Source organism: Myotis nattereri (genome assembly GCF_964212035.1).
Source record: "Myotis nattereri genome assembly, chromosome: X".
NCBI lineage: Eukaryota > Metazoa > Chordata > Mammalia > Chiroptera > Vespertilionidae > Myotis > Myotis nattereri.
Genome location: NC_138078.1, coordinates 63,248,909 through 63,267,031, shown reverse-complemented (window position 1 = coordinate 63,267,031; position 18,123 = coordinate 63,248,909).

The window sequence follows — 18,123 nt, the reverse complement described above, 5'->3', positions numbered from 1 at the left end:
ACAAAATCTTAGCAAATCGGATCCAGCAGTACATCAGAAAGATCATACACCATGACCAAGTAGGATTCATCCCAGGGATGCAAGGATGGTACAATATCCGCAAATCAATAAACGTGATACATCACATAAACAAATTGAAAGGAAAAAACCGCATGGTCATATCAATTTATGCAGAAAAAACGTTTGACAATATCCAACACCCATTTTTGATAAAAACTCTCAGCAAGGTGGTAGTAGAAGGATCATACCTCAACATAATAAAAGCCATACATGACAGATCCACAGCCAACATCATACTCAATGGACAAAAAGTAACACCATTTCCCCTAAGAACAGGAACAAGACAGGGATGCCCCCTCGCACCACTCCTGTTCAACATAGTACTGGAAGTGTTAGCCATTGCAATTAGGCAAGAGGAAGAAATAAAAGGCATCCAAATTGGAAAAGAGGAAATAAAACTGTCCTTATTTGCAGACCACATGATATTATACATATAAAACGCTAGAGACTCCATCAAAAAACTACTAGACTTAATAAATGAATTTGGCAATGTAGAGGCATACAAAATAAACCCCAAGAAATCTGAGGCATTTCTATACACCAAAAGTGAACTTTCAGAAAGAGAGATTACAAAAACAATCCCTTTTACCATCGCACCAAAGAAATTAAGCTACCTAGGAATAATCTTAACTAAAGAGGTAAAAGACCTCTACTCAGAAAACTACAGGACGTTGAAAAAAGAGATAGAGGAAGACATAAACAAATGGAAGAACATTCCGTGTTCATGGATTGGTATGATCAACATCAATAAAATGTCCATACTACCCAAAGCAATCTATAAATTCAAGGCACTTCCCTTTAAAATACGAAAGGCATACTTCACAGTTCTAGACCGAACTCTCCAAAAATTCATCTGGAATAAAAAAAGACCCCGAATAGCTGCAGCAATCCTGAGAAAGAACAAAGTAGGTGGGATCTCAATACCAGATATCAAGCTGTATTACAAAGCCACTGTTCTCAAAACTTCCTGGTCGTGGCACAAGAACAGACATATAGATCAATGGCATAGAATAGAGAGTCCAGAAATTGGCCGGAACCAATATGCTCAGTTAATATTTGACAAAGGAGGCAAGAACATACAATGGAGCCAGGATAGTCTCTTCAATAAATGGTGTTGGGAAAATTGGACAGATACATGCAAGAAAATGAAACTAGACCACCAACTTACACCATACACAAAAATAAACTCAAAATTGATAAAGGACTTAAATGTAACACAGGAAACCATAAAAATTCTAGAAGAATCCAAAGGCAACAAAATCTCAGACATATGCCGAAATAATTTCTTCACTGATACAGCTCCTAAGGCACTTGAAACAAAAGAGAAAATGAACAAATGGGACTACTTCAAAATAAAAAGCTTCCGCACAGCAAAAGAAACCATCAACAAAACAACAAGAAAACACACTGTGTGGGAAAACATATTTGCCAATGTCATATCTGATAAGGGCCTAATCTCCAAAATTTATAGGGAACTCATACAACTTAACAAAAGGAAGATAAACAATCCAATCAAAAAATGGGCAAAGGACCTAAATAGACACCTTTCAAAGGAGGACATTCAGAAAGCCAAGAGACATATGAAAACATGCTCAAAGTCACTAATCATCCGAGAGATGCAAATCAAAACAACAATGAGTTATCATCTCACACCTGTCAGAATGGCTATCATCAACAAATCAACAAACGACAAGTGCTGGAAAGGATGTGGAGAAAAAGGAACACTTGTACACTGCTGGTGGGAATGCAGACTGGTGCAGCCACTATGGAAGACAGTATGGAGTTTCCTCAAAACCTGAAAATGGAACTCCCATTTGACCCTGTGATCCCACTTCTAGGAATATATTCCTGGAAACCAGAAACATCAATCAGAAAGGATATATGCACCCATATGTTCATAGCAGCACAATTCACCAAAGCTAAGATCTGGAAACCCCCTAAGTGCCCATCAGTACATAAATGGATTAGAAAACTGTGGTACATCTACACGATGGAATACTATGCTGCTGTAAAAAAGAAGGAACTCCTACAATTTGCAACGGCATGGATGGAACTGGAGAGCATTATGCTAAGTGAAATAAGCCAGTCAATGAAGGAAAAATACCACATGATCTCACTCATTCATGGATAATAGAGACCATTATAAACTTTTGAACAGTAATAGATACAGAGGCAGAGCTGCCTCAAACAGATTGTCAAACTGCACTGGGAAGGCCGAGGAAAGTTGGGGGGCAGGAGGGAGGGGTATAAGAAATTGACCGAAGGACTTGTATGCATGCATATATGCATAACCAATGGACATGGGATGCTGGGGGGTGGGGGAGGCCAGGGGATAGTCAAGGGTGGGGAAAAAAAGACACATATGTAATACACTTTGTAATACTTTAAGCAATTAAAAAAAGAAAAAAAAACATAATTATGATGTAAAAAAATAAAAAAAATAAAACCACTCAAAATCCTAAGAAATGGTAGCAACTGAACATAGTGGAATGGACCACTGAAATGACGGGGGTGTATGGGAATAGTCTTAAAGGAATCACCAACCCCCTGGCATATGCTGGACTATAATGGAACTAGAGGAAATGAAAGTGAGGGAGAGGACAGTTAGGGAAAAATTTAAGGAGTAAGATGCAGGTCTCTGATCTATAACCAGAGTGTCTGTGATTTCTGCATCCTCTGCCACCCCCGCCCCTCCTGGTTGGTCAAGATTAGGCTTTGTGATGTCAAGCCACATCATGGCAACCACTGATTTTGGGCAGTCAGAGCTGAAGTGTGTGGCTCCTCATTAATCTGAAAAGTATATATAGAGGCCAGGATAATTTGAGTAGTGTCTGTTGCCTCAAGATAGCGAAACTTAGTAAGACGATAGTGTAGACTAGTAGAGATAAGGAATAAGACTCCAAACGCAAGCATGGATGAAGAAACTGTAAGTCCAATAATGAATTTATGTTTCTATTGAGGGGGTGGGATGGATGTTCGTGGTGTCAGTCATGAGGAACAGGGTGTTGTGTTCGGGCTCGCAGTTTATAATAAAGAATTTGATTCCTTATTACATGGCTGACTATTGAATATTGTAAAACTATTGAAATGATGGTCAGCTCAAGTTGTGAACTTCTATGACACAACAGGTAGAGTTTTTCCTTTAACATCATGGTCTAGAAAAGCATTGTTGGATACTGGATGTACTAGAGAAGTGAGGTTTGACTCTGTTTAATTGATGAGGAGGGATCTATGGAGAGTGGAGGCAGGTGAGAAGGGAGTAATGTAGATTTCTTTAGTTGGAGCACCGGACAAGCCATTCCATACTGCGCCAGGCCCTTAACATAAGGACAAGGAGAAGTCTGAATGGGGATTTTTTCTCAACACTTTCTCATACTGTCAAGGAAAAAAGAAGCTGATGCTTAATTTAGGTTTCGATTGGGGGGTGGGATTTATGATGCTGGTCGCAGTCATGAGGAACAGGGTGTTGTGTTAGTGCTGGCAGTGTGTAATATTGAATTTGTTTTCCTTTTTATATAGTAGACTATTGAATATTGTTAAACTATTGAAAGGAAGCTCAGCTCAAGTTGTGAAGTTTTATGCCACAACTGGTCTAGTTGTTCCTTTAACAACTTGGTCTAGAACAGCACTGCTGGATACTGGAGATACTAGAGAAGTGAGGTTTCATTGTAACTGTTTCACTGATGATTCACTTCATGTTACATTTGCCCCATACATAAGTAAGATATTAGTAATAAGGGAAATTGCGTATGGTGTACATGGTTATTATCTTGACAATTTTTCTGTAAATCTGGAACTATTCTAAAATAATACATCCATTAAACCAACTCTCAAAATCCTAGGAAATGGTAGCCACTGAACATAGTGGAATGGACCACTGAAATGACTGGGGAGTATGGCAATTGTCTTAGAGGAAAAACAAACTCCCTGCCATATGCTGGACGATAATGGAACTAGAGGAAATGAGAGGGACAGCGAGGACAGTTTGGGAAAAATTTTAGCAGTTAAGAGGAAGGTCTCTGTTCTATAACCAGAGTGTCTGAGATTTCTGCATCCTCTGCCAACCCCGCCCCTCCTGGATGGTCAAGCTGAGGCTTTGTGATGTCAAGACACGCCATGGCAACCACTGATTTTGTGCAGCCAGAAATGAAGTGAGTGGCTCCTAATTAACTTAAAAGTATATATAGATGCCAGGATATTTTCAGTAGTGTCTGTTGCCTCAAGATAGCGAAACTAAATAAGATGATAGTGTAGACTAGTAGAGATAAGGAATAAGACTCCAAACACAAGCATGGATGAAGAAACTGCAAGTACAACAGTGAACTTATGTTTGTATTGGGGGGTGGGGTTGATGGTCATGGTCGCAGTCATGAGGAACATGGTGTTGTGTTAATGCTGGCAGTGTATAATAAAGAATTTGATTTCCTTTTTACATGGCAGACTATTCAATATTGTTAAACTATTGAAAGGATTGTCAGCTCAAGATCTGAAGTTTTATGCCGAAAATGGTCCAGTTTTTCCTTTAAAACTTGTTCTAGAACAGCATTGCTGGATATTGGAGATACTAGTGAAGTGAGGTTTCACTCTAACTGTTTCACTGATGTTTCACTTCATGTTACATTTACTCCATACATAAGTAAGTCATTAGTAATAAAGGAATTTTGGTATGGTGTACATGGTTATTACCTTCATAACTTTTCCGTAAATCTGGAACTATTCTAAAATAAAACATCCATTAAAACGACACTCAAAATGCTAGGAAATGGTAGCAACTGAACATAGTGGAATGGACCACTGAAATGACAGGGTAGTATGGGAATTGTGTTAGAGGAAACACCAACTCCCTGCCATATGCTGGATTATAATGGGACTAGAGGAAATGAGAGGGAGGGAGAGGACAGTTAGCGAAAAATTTAAGGAGTAAAATGAAGGTCTCTGATCTATAACCAGAGTGTCTGAGATTTCTGCATCCTCTTCCACCCCCGCCCTTCCTGGTTGGTCAAGCTGAGCCTTTGTGATGTCAAGCCACACCATGGCAACCACTGATTTTGGGCAGCCAGAGCTGAAGTGAAGGCTCCTCATTTATTTAAAAAGTATATACAGAGTCCAGGACAATTTGATTAGTGTCTCTTCCCTCAAGGTAGCGAAACTTAATAAGACGATGGTGTAGACTATTAGAGATAAGGCATAAGACTCCAAACACAAGCATGGATGAAGAAACTGTAAGTCCAAAAGTGAATTTAGGTTTGTATTGAGGGAGTGGGATGGATGTTCGTGGTGTCAGTCATGAGAAACAGGGTGTTGTGTTAGGGCTCGCAGTTTATAATAAAGAATTTGATTCCTTTTTACATGGCTGACTATTGAATCTTGTAAAACTATTGAAATGATGATCAGCTCAAGTTATGAAGTTTTATGTCGGAACAGGTAGAGTTTTTCCTTTCACATCCTGGTCTAAAACAGCAATGTTGGATATTGGATATACTAGAGAAGTGAGTTTTGTCTCTGTTTCATTGATGAAGAGGGATCTATGGAGGGGGCAGGCATGTGAGAAGGGATTAATGTAGATTTCTTTAGTTGGGGCACCGGACAAGCCATTCCATACTGAGCCAGGCCCTTAACATAAGGACAAGGAGAAGTCTGAATGGGGATTTTTTCTCAACACTTTCTCATACTGACAAGGAAAAAAGAAGCTGATGCTTAATTTAGGTTTTGATTGGAGGGTGGGATAGATGGTGGTGGTAGCAGTCATGAGGAACAGGGTGTTGTGTTAGTGCTGGAAGTGTGTAATATTGAAATTGTTTTCCTTTTTACATAGTAGACTATTGAATATTAAACTATTGAAAGGATGGTCAGCTCAAGATGTGAAGATTTATGCCACAACTGGTCCAGTTTTTCCTTTAACAACTTGGTCTAGAACAGCACTGCTGGATACTGGAGATACTAATGAAGTAAGGTTTCAGTGTAACTGTTTCACTGATGACTCACTTCATGTTACATTTGCCCAATACATAAGTAATAAGGGAAATTGGGTATGGTGTACATGGTTATTATATTGACAATTTTTCTGTAAATCTGGGACTATTCTAAAATAATACATCCATTAAATCAACTCTCAAAACCCTAGGAAATGGTAGGAACTGAACATAGTCGAATGGACCCCTGAAATGACGGGGGAGTATGGGAATTGTCTTAGAGGAAACAACAACTCCCTGCCATATGCTGTACTATAATGGAAAGAGAGGAAATGAGAGAGAGAGGGGACAGTTTGGGAAAAATATTAGGAGTTAAGACGTAGGTCTCTATTCTATAACCAGAGTGTCTGAGATTTCTGCATCCTTTGCCACCCCCGCCACTTGTGTATGGTCAAGCTGATGCTTCGTTATGTCAAGCCACACCATGGAAACCACTGATTTTGGGGAGCCAGGGCTGAAGTGAGTGGCTCCTCAATAACATGAAAAGTATACATAGAGGCCAGGATCCTTTGAGTAGTGTCTGTTGCCTAAAGGTAGAGAAACTTAATAAGATGATAGTCTAGACCAGTAGAGATAAGAAATTAGAATCCAAACACAAGGATTGATGAAGAAACGGTAAGTTCAAAAGTCAAATTATGTTTGTATTGGGGGGGGGGCGGTGCTATGGATTGTCGTGGTGGCAGTCATGAGGTAAAGGGTGTTGTGTTAGGTTTCGAAGTTTATAATAAACAATTTGTTCCTTTTTACATGGCAGACTATTGAATATTGTTATACTATTGACAGTATGGTCAGCTGAAGATGTGAAGTTTTATGACACAACTGGTCCAGTTTTTCCTTTAACAACTTGGACTAGAATAGCATTACTGGATATTGGAGATACTAGAGAAGTGAGGTTTCACTCTGTTTCACTGATGATTCACATCATCTTACATTTGCCCCCTAGTTAAGTAAGATATTAGTAATAATGGAAATTTGATATGGTGTACATGGTTATTATCTTCACAATTTTTCTGTAAATCTGGAACTATTCTAAAATAAAACATGCATTAAAACAACACTCAAAATCCTAGGAAACATTAATATCTGAACACAGTGGAATGGACCACTGAAATGACGGGGGAGTATGGCAATTGTCTTTGAAGAAACACCCCCTCCCTGCCATAGGATGGACTATAATGGAACTGGAGGAAATGAGAGAGAGAGAGGAAGGTCAGTTTGGGAAAAATTTTAGCAGTTAAGAGGAAGGTCTCTGTTCTAGAACAAGAGTGTCTGAGATTTCTACATCCTCTGCCAACCCTGACCCTACGGAATGGTCAAGCTGAGGCTTTGTGATGTCAAGCCACACCATGGCAACCACTGATTTTGGGCAGCCAGAGTTGAAGTGAGTGGCTCCTAAGTAACTTAAAATTATATATAGATGCCAGGACACTCTGAGTAGTGTTGTTGCCTCAAGGTAGCGTAACTAAATAAGACGATAGTGTAGAGTAGTAGAGATAAGGAATAAGACTCCAAACACAATCATGGATGAAGAAACTGAAAGTCCAACGGTGAATTTATGTTTGTATTGGGGGGTGGGGTCAGATGGATGGTGGTGGTCACGATCATGTGAAAGAGGGTGTTGTGTTAGTGCTGGCAGTGTATAATAAAGAATTTGATTTCCTTTTTAAATGGCAGACTATTGAATATTGTTAAACTATTGAAAGGATGATTAGCTCAAGACCTGAAGGTTTATGCCACAACTGGTCCAGTTATTCCTTTAATAACTTGGTCTAGAACAGCATTGCAGGATATTGGAGATTCTAGAGAAGTGATGTTTCACTCTAACTCTTTCACTGATGTTTCACTTCATGTTACATTTGCTCCATACTTAAGTAAGTCATTAGTAATAAGGGAAATTGGGTATGGTGTACATGGTTATTACCTTCACAACTTTTCTGTAAATCTAGAACTATTCTTATATCAAGCATCCATTAAAACAACTCTCAAAATCCTAGGAAATGTTAGCAACTGAACATAATTGAATGGACCACTGAAATGACGGGGGAGTATGGGAATTGTCTTAGAGGAAACACCAACTCCCTGCCATATGCTGCACTATAATGGAACTAGAGGAAATGTGAGAGATAGCGAGCACAGTTTAGGAAAAATTTTAGGAGTTAAGAGGTAGGTCTCTGTTCTATAAACAGAGTGTCTGAGATTTCTGCATCCTTTCCCACCCCAGTCCCTCCTGGATGGTCAAGCTGAGGCTTTGTGATTGAAGGGACAGAACGGAACTTGAAAGAACTAAGCAGAACTAAGCAGAAATGCACCCTCCTCCCTCTTCAAGGATGAGGCAGATACATGCTCTTCTCCCTCTCCTCTATCTTGTCTTGCAAGGCTGGCCCTCAGCCCAAGCCTCCCCCCTCTGAGAGTGACCCCAAGAATACTGGTATTGTCCTAACTCTCCCAACCACCCACCTGAGTGGAACAATGAAGCTCCAAAAATGTTGCTAAGGTCCTAATAAGGCTATAGTGAAGGATGGCTCCAACGTTCAGAATGTGATGGTCACTTCCTGACCCTTATGATGTAAAACCCTGACCAATCTCTGTAATTCACGTCACCCCTAATGCCCACCCCAAGTAGCTAGCCCTATATAACCTTTGTTCTCCTGGGAAATGCTCTCTCGCCTCACCGCTGGGCCGGTAGAGGCTGGGAGCCAATTCTGGAATTGATCAATAAAGACTCGTTGCTTTTGCATCGGAGGAGGATCCCTAGTGGTGGATTATTGGGGACACCGAACTCTGGGCATAACGTTTTGGGGGCGTGTCCGGGATTCCCAAGAAAAACCCGCGAGGGACCCCACTCTGAGAGTCTGCTGTCCACGGTAAGTGTCTGTACTGTCCTATGCGAGCTCGCTTCTGCAATCTGGCCTGATGAGATCTATGTGGACGCACTGGCGGATCTCGGGCAGGAGGAGTCAAGGGACGCTTTGAACCTCCATCTGGCGGTGTGTAAAAGCCCCATCTGGCGGTGTGTAAAAGCCCCATCCTGCGGGGTGTAAAAGACCCATCTGGCAGTGTGTAAAAGCCCCATCTGGCGGGGTGTAAAAGCCCCATCTGGCGGGGTGTAAAAGCCCCATCTGGCTTTTTTTCAGTTTTTCTTCCACGGGGTTGGAAGGCTGTTCTTAGGTGTCTCTGTTTGTTTGGTGTCTGTGTTCTTTTGTTTGATTTTGTGGACTCACTGGACGGACGCTATGGGACAGACTCAAACTACTCCTTTAAGCATTATGGTCGTTTTAAAGTCAAGGGCTGGGCCAAACCTGCTTGCCAGCCTCAAGTGTGGTTTTCCAGAACTGCTAAGAACTTGGACCTTGAAGCTTACTGAATTCAAATGATAAAAAAACTTATGTCTTGCATTTTTGAAGGTTTTTCTTAAAAATGTTACTGATTGAGAAAAACTGTGTGTTGTGGTAGCTAAATGCCTTTGCTGAATGAATGTCTGGTGAAAGTGTGAGAGTGTGGAGGGAGGGGGCCTGCCCTCTCCTCTCCTTTGTGTGTCTCCACAAGTTTGGTCAGGCAGGTACCTGAGTGAAGATCTGTGAAAACAGGTCACCCCTCCCTTGTCTGTCTCTCGTCACCGATCATCATGAGGTCGGGACAAAGTAAACCCTCTGTTCTTAATTACATGTTAAAAAAAATTTTTTTTAAGGAATACAATAGAGATTGTAAAATTAAAATGAATGCTAAAACACTGAGGAAGCATGAGTGAACTGAGTGAACAGCTGTTTGTTTGTGTGGAACTAGCCAATTTGCTACCAAGAGGGGGACTGGAAGCAGTCTTAACTCCTCCGGTAGGTTCTCACCAAAACGTTGGTCAAGAATTCTGTTCTGGGACATGGGTGCCAGGAGTGCCCCCACGCCCGTCTGGGGAGTTGGGCATTGTTTTGTATATCTGCTCAGCTCCAGTCTGTGCTAGTCTTCTGAGAGTGTAAATACGAGTGTTTATCTATTTTGGCTGCTCATTACTAGTCTGTGTAAAGTGAAAGCTACTTTGATTTATTTTGCATTTCTGTTAATTCATGTGGCTGAACCTTTGGACTGGACCCGCGGTGGGCTGCAAGAATCTCTAGCAATTCTCAGAGTCTTTTGCTCGCCACTACAGAAGGAATCAGCCCACTTAGTTAATATAAATTTCTGTCTATCAGTTGCTCTTACCTGGGTTGTAAATCGCTGTATTTCCAAGATTTCTTAGTTCTGAGATTGCTTATAAAAGAGTAAACGAAAAAAATCTGTGAGGAAAAGCAGCCTGGGCTGAGAGAAGTGGGGCGGGGGAGGGTTGGCAGTTATGCTGCTGGCTGCAAACCTAACAGGTCTTATCAATGAACTTCAAGGTTACAAAAAATAACTGTAAGCACAGTCTTTCTCTGCCCTGGTTTATTCTTTTAACCCCTCCAATGCTGAATCAGACCAATACCTGTTCTTACTTTTATCACCAAAAGTCTAGATATATCTTAAGAGTAAAAGTACATTTAAAATATGTTCATAAATATTAATCTAAAATTGCTGAATGTTCACCTTTGATAATCATTAAAGGATTAAGGTTTCTAAGAATAAAATAAAACAACTGAACTCCCGCTAGAAAAGCGGAGGAGGAACAAAGCTAGAATCTGCAGCCCACCCCTGCTGATTTAGAACTGTTTGCCAGGCAGACTCAGCCCCTGAAAGCCAGGTCAAAGAAGTGGGGGCTGAATGCCTGAGCTACCCGCAAGGCCCGGAAGCCCCTGGTGGAGAAGAGGTGTGAGCACAGTCAAAGAGAGCCTACAGGAGCTGCAGCAGATGCTGGCGGGCACCTAGGTGCAGGCTAAGCTGGAGAAGGCCTAGGTGCTGGAGCTGATGGTGCAGAGCGTGCTGCGGGACAGAGCTTGTGGGCGGAAGCAGCTGCAGGCAGAAGCCAGTGAGCGCGTCTCTGCTGGCTACATCCAGTGAACCCCTGCTTGAGTCCATAAAACTGCAAAAGGGCAGCGGCTTCCGGGATTTGCTGGGGGACGCTCTGGCTGGGCCCCTGGGAGACCCTAGGCTGGAAGAGGAGGGGTTAATATCTCCTTCCAGTGCACTCCCTTGAAAGAGGCCTGGTTGGTGCTCTGCCACAAAGGGAACTGGTAAAAAGGCAAAAAGCAGGGCCCTAAGAGTTCACAAAAAAGCACTCTCCCTGGACCTGGGAGCTATCAGGACTTTGAAATTCTCCAAGAGAGGAGGATTCTGTCTCAGACTGGACAAAACCTCGTTGGGTTAGAAAAACAGGAGGTTGCATATTGAACTTACCGACTGCAGTTTGCTGGGCAGAGGTCCCAGCCCAGTTATATAGGGGTTAAGCTACCTTGTACAGCAAAACAACTTTCTCCTGTGCCAGAATACATTGTAAAAAAATTGAATGCATGATAAACCAGTAAGCTGGAACAAGTAAATTAGGGAAACTGAGCAGAAATCCTATCTTCCCTAAACCAATGACACTTGGGAGTAAATGCTTTGCATTTTCCTCCCTAAAACAAAGGTTAAATCGTTTATGTCACTCTGATTAGTGTCATTTGTTGTCCACACCCAGGGACAAATGAAGTTAAAAAATAAGCCTTATTTTGATTAGTTCCTTTATTCAGGAGGAGCCAACCCAGTCCCTCCCTGCAACATAAATGATGAAATGTATGTTATGGAATTTTCAAATTGCTCAAACCTCGCTGCCTTGGGTCCAGTTTTGCATGTGTAAGAAGGAACAGAGTAAAGGCCAGAAGAAGCTGGCAAGGCCATCCAAACCACCCAGCCTCTATTGGCAAGAGACGCCTGAGGCGGACCTCCTCGGACTGACATCAGCTGACTCTGCCTAGGACAGATTGGGCTCTTTCCAACTGGGCCCCCATGAGACTATGGTCAAAATGAAGATCAGGACCAGACTGGGAACTTTATGATTGATGCAGCGGCAGAGCACTCGGTAGTTACTCAGAAGGTAGCTCCCCTCTCAGGACAGGAAGTCACCAATATTGGAGCTACAGGTACAGTACCACAGCTGCAGACTGTTCTGCCACCCCCGCCGATGTCAGTTAGGTGGCCATCAGGTGGTTCATGAATTCCTATATTTACCAGTTGACCTGGTCCCTCGAATGGGCAGGGACCTTTTAGCCAAAATGGAAGCAGAAACCACTTCTACCCCAGATGGCTCAGCACAGCCTTGCCAAGGTGAAGAGACCTCTCCAATGATCCTGTCCTTAGCAGTGCCAAGAGAGAAAGAATGAAGACTTTATACCCCCCAGCCAAAGGACCCCACATCTGTTCTTGTCAGGCCCCTATCAGGGGACTTGGGCAATGTTTATGTTATCTTCCAAAATTCCCAAGACTGTAAAAGTACTTGTTCACTGAAAAGGTATAAATGTAAATGTTTATTTGATATTTATATATCTACTTAGGTATAAATATTTGTAAGATAAATAAAACCCCCGCTTAGCTTCCTGGTGTATTCTGGAGGAGCCTATTCAGTCTTGACAGTGCCAATGGCACCAGTAACATCTAAAAAGACACCAGTTCTAAAACCGCCAGACAAACTGCCTTTTTCCTTGGACATCAAAGAGGACTGGAGACCTCAGAAAGAACATGGTAACTCATTCGTTTCTAGTCATGCCAGCATGCCTGTACCCCTTACTTGTACGTGATCACTTACAGAACTTACAAGCCACCCATAAGCTGGTTCGAGATGCCCTGCCAGTGCCACCTCGGACTCTGTACATCTTTTCCAGCCTGGGGACTCGCTGTGGGTAAAAAAGTTCACGACCCCAGGACTCACCCCAACTTGAAAAGGACTATACTTGCAGAAAATTGTATAACAGACTCAGATGATGCCTGCATCTTCATAAACATGGCTTCAGAAAGACAAGGACAATTTTACCTTATATAGAAAGGTCAAAGAGTGGACTTTAGTCACCTCCCTAAAATGTTTGTATAGCCCTGCCATATCTCATGTTTAGTAGCGGAGGATTTGACTGCCTGAAGAGGCCATGATGCCAATATTATGTTTCATTGTATTAATGTGTTGTATTAAACTTCAATTCTCTTACAGGTTTAAATGTAGCTGTAACTGGCAAATGTCCAGTCTCCCACACTGAGGAACATTGTTACAGCTATGTGTTAGCTGTTCTGGAAGAGGACTATGTGGGGTGAACTCCAAAAGTAAAGGGTGTCTAGCTGCCAAGTGGGCAGGTGCCCAACTGGGCAAAGGAGAATACCAATCATGTTTTAGTCTCTACCGAGAGACAGTTGACAGTTGGCAGCCTGTATATTATCTTGTAGGACTGGGTGACCATGCCCATGTCAGAGGTGGCACAAAACCTCAACTGTAGAAAACTGGGAAAAGCCTGTTTGGAATAGACGGTCTGAGGCATGGTTATGCATTTCTAAAGAATATAGAATGATGGTTTAAAGGCTGGTTTGAAAGTATAAAATTTATAAAAGTTGTGTACATAAAAAAAGAAATGTTAAAAGAAAATGAATCAAATGGTACAGGCCAGTAAGCCAGAGAGAGTAAATAACTTACATTCTGCCTCACTAAACTGAGGGTAAATATTTATGCCAAAGTACTTAGAAAGAACTGATTAAAGAAATCCAGCAGTTACTCTTTTGTTATAACTCTGAAGAGTCCATGAGAAAGAACTAACAAGAAAAAATCAGAAGATCTTAGAGCAGATCAGTATGTTTTTCTCCTTATATAATTCCTCTGAAATTTGGCAATGCTAAATAAGTCATGGCAATACATTTCTTTGTATGAAATCAATAAGACCGGTTTTCAATAGTGATTTTATTGACCGGAAACTTTGACTGGAGTATCATGTTTTAAAAAAACCTGTCTGAGCTCTGAAGACTTGAAGCCAAAAGAAGTGCCACAGGAAAGGCCTGGTATCCTACTTGGAAGACTTGAAGATGGCTGGCGCTGGAGCGTCAAGCACATGCCCTACCATCACTGGCGGTTGGTAAGAGTAGAAGGGGAGCAATAAGGATGACTCTGAGTACCTGTGGAACCCCACACACTCTGGGCCACAACGAGTAGGAGGGCTACTGAGATGGGCCTTAAAGCCTAGAGCGTGGGCTCAGGTGGACTTTCTACACGTGAGGGATTCACCTAATGCAGCAGATACTGCAGGCAGGCCTGATGGCAGCTGGATGGCTTGGCTTCCTGGCCCTACGGCACACATTGAGATTCAATCATGAAATTCCATCAAAGGTAGTCAGTTACCATTCTTGTTGTGTTTATGCAAACATCAGACCAAATGGAATACAGTAGATAAATTGGTCTTGATTTGGCTTTTTGATAGCCATAGAGGAATTTTAAGAAGAAAAATCCTATTTCAATAGAAGTTGTTAAAGCTTCTTTCCCTTCCACCAAACCATTTGTTATAGTTTGTCTCTGCCAGGTCACAAGCCCAGCTCCTTCTGTGCCCAGGACAGCAGAGAGCCTGACTGGAAGGTGACCTCTGACTAGACACACCCACTGCAGATCACCCTCAAGAAGACAGCGAACCTTGGTGGACCCCTTGTAACCCTCCTGATGCTGTTGACTTTCGGCCCTTGCATTATCAACAGACTACTCCAATTTATCAAGGAATGTATGAAAGTAATTCAGTTAATAGTTCAGTCTGTCTCATGATTGAGCCGAGGTTCCAAGACAAGGGGGGAATGAAGGGACAGAACGGTACTTGAAAGAAATAAGCAGAACTAAGCAGAAATGCACCCTCCTCCGTCTTCAAGGACGAGGCAGAGACATGCTCTTCTCCCTCTCCTGTATCTTGTCTTGCAAGGCTCGGCCCTCAGCCCAAGCCGCCCCCCCCACCCCTCCCCAAGAGTGACCACAAGAATGTTGGTATTTTCCAAACTCTCCCAACCACCCACCTGAGTGGACCAATGACGCTTCAGAAATGTAGCTGACGTCCTAATAAGGCTATAGTGGAGGATGGCTCCAACCTTCAGAATGTGATGGTCACTTCCTGATCCTTATGCAGTAAAACCCTGACCAATCTCTGTAAATCACATCACCCCTAAAGTCCACCCCAAATAGGTAGCCCTATATAAACTTTGTAATCCTGGGACACGCTCTCTCGCCTCACCACTGCGCCGGATAGAGGCTGGGAGCCAATTCTAGAATTGATCAATAAAGACTCATTGCTTTTGCATCAGAGGAAGCTCCCTGTTGGTGGATTATTGGGGACCCCGAAATCTGGGCATAACAGTGATGTCAAACCACACCATGGCAACCACTGATTTTGGGCAGCCAGAGCTGATGTGAGTGGCTCCTCAATAACATGAAAAGTATATATAGAGGCCAGAACCTTTTGAGTAGTGTCTGTTGCCTCAAGATAGCGAAACTTAATAAGACGATAGTCTAGACTAGTAGACATAAGGAATAAGACTCCAAACACAAGGATGGATGAAGTACCTGTAAGTCCAAAAGTCAATTTATGTTTGTATTGGGGGGTGGGGTGGTATGGATTGTCATGGTGGCAGTCATGAGGAACAGGGAGTTGTGTTAGTGCTGGAAGTGTATAATAAACAATTTGATTTTCTTTTTACATGGCAGACTATTGAATATTGTTAAACTATTAACAGGATGGTCAGCTCAAGATGGGAATTATTATGCCACAAGTGATTGAGTTTTTCTTTTAACATCATGGTCTAGAACAGCTTGTTGTATATTTTAGATACTAGAGAAGTGAAGTTTGACTCTGTTTCACTGATGAGGATGGATCTAAGAAGGGGGCAGGCATGTGAGAAGGGAGTAATGTAGATTTCTTTAGTTGGGGCACCATACAAGCCATTCCATACTGAGTCAGACACTTAGCATAAGGACAAGGATAAGTCTGAATGGGGATTTTATTCCCAACACTTTCTCATACTGACAAGGAAAAAAGAAGCTGATGTTCACTTTAGTTTTTGGTTGGTTCGGGGGGATGGATAATGGTGGTCACAGTCATGAGGAACAGGAGGTTTTCTTAGTGCTGGCAGTGTATAATAATAAATTTGATTTCCTTTTTACATGGTAGACTATTGAATACTGTTAAACTATTGAAAGGATGGTCAGTTCAAGATGTGAAGTTTTATGCCACAACTGGTCCAGTTTTTCCTTTAACAACTTGGTCTAGAACAGCATTACTTGGTATTGGATATACTAGAGAAGTAAAGTTGCACTCTGTTTCACTGTTGATTCACTTCTTCTTACATTTTCCCCATACATAAGTACGATATTAGTAATAAGGGAAATTAGGTGTGGTGATCATTGTTATTATCTACACAATTTTTCTGTAAATCTGGAACTATTCTCAAATAAAACAGGCATTAAAACAACACTCAAGTTCCTAGGAATGGTAGCAACTGAACATAGTGGAATGGATCACTGAAATGACTGGGGAGTATGCCAATTGTCTTTGAGGAAACACCACCTCCTGCCATACGCTGGACTATAATAGAATTAGAGGAAATAAGAGAGAGAGAGGTCATTTTGGTCAAAATTTTAGGATTTAAGAGGAAGGTCTCTCTTCTATAACCAGAGTGTCTGAGAGTTCTGCATCCTCTCCCAAGCTCGCCCCTCCTGGATGGTCTAGCTGTGACTTTGTCATGTTAAGACACACCATGGCAACCACTGAATTTGGGCAACCATAGCTGAAGTGAGTGGCTCCTCATTAACCTAAAAAGTATATATAGAGGCCAGGACCCTTTGAGTAGTGTCTGTTGCCTCAAGATAGCGAAACTTACTAAGAAGATATTGTAGACAAGTGGAGATAAGGAATAAGACTCCAAACACAAGGATGGATGAAGAAACTGCTAGTCCAAAAGTGAATGTATGTATGAATTTGGAGGGCGTGGGATGGATGGTGGTGGTCGCAGTCATGAGGAGAAGGGCGTTGTGATGGGGAGGGATCTAAGGTGGGGGCAGTCATCTGAGAAGGGAGTAGTGTAGATTTCTCTCTTTGGGGCACCATACAAGCCATTCCATACTGAGCCACACAAATTAGAAATCGAAATGGCGATTTTTCAAACACTTTCTCATACTGGCAAGGAAAAAAGAAGCTGATGATTAATTTAGGTTTCGATATGGGGGGTGGGGTGGGAAGGATGGTGGTGGTCGCAGTCATGGGGAACAGGGTGTTGTGTCAGTGCTGGCAGTATATAATAATGATTTGGGTTTCCTTTTTACACGGTAGACTATAGAATATTGTTAAACTATTGAAAGGATGGAAATCTAGAACTTTTCTAAAATAAACATCCATTAAAACAACACTCAAGGATGGTACAATATCCGCAAATCAATAAACGTGATTCATCACATAAACAAATTGAAAGAAAAAAACCACATGGTCATATCAATTGATGCAGAAAAAGAATTTGACAAAATTCGACACCCATTTTTGATAAAAACTCTCAGTAAGGTGGGAGTAGAAGGATCATACTTCAACATAATAAAAGCCATATATTACAGGCCCACAGCCAGCAGCATACTCAATGGACAAAAACTAACACCATTTCCCCTAAGAACAGGAAAAAGACAGGGATGTCCCCTCTCACCACTGCTGTTCAACATAGTACTGGAAGTATTAGCCATCGCAATTAGGCAAAAAGATGCAATAAAAGGCATCCAAATTGGAAAAGTTGAAGTAAATCTGTCCTTATTTGCAGACGACATGATATTATACATACAAAACCATAGAGACTCCATCAAAAAGCTACAAGACTTAATACATGTATTTGGCAATGTAGCAGGACACAAAATTAACCCCAAGAAATCTGAGGCATTACTATACACCAATAGTGAACTTTCAGAAAGAGAGATTATACAAACAATCCCATTTACCATCGCACAAAAGAAATTAACCTACCTAGGAATAAACTTAACTAAAGAGGTAAAAGACCTCTACTCAGAAAACTACAGGATGTTGAAAAAAGATATAGAGGAAGACATAAACAGATGGAAGAACATACCATGTTCATGGATTGGTAGAATCAACATCATTAAAATGTCCATACTACCTAAAGCAATGTATAAATTCAACGCAATTCCCATTAAAATACCAACAGCATACTTCAC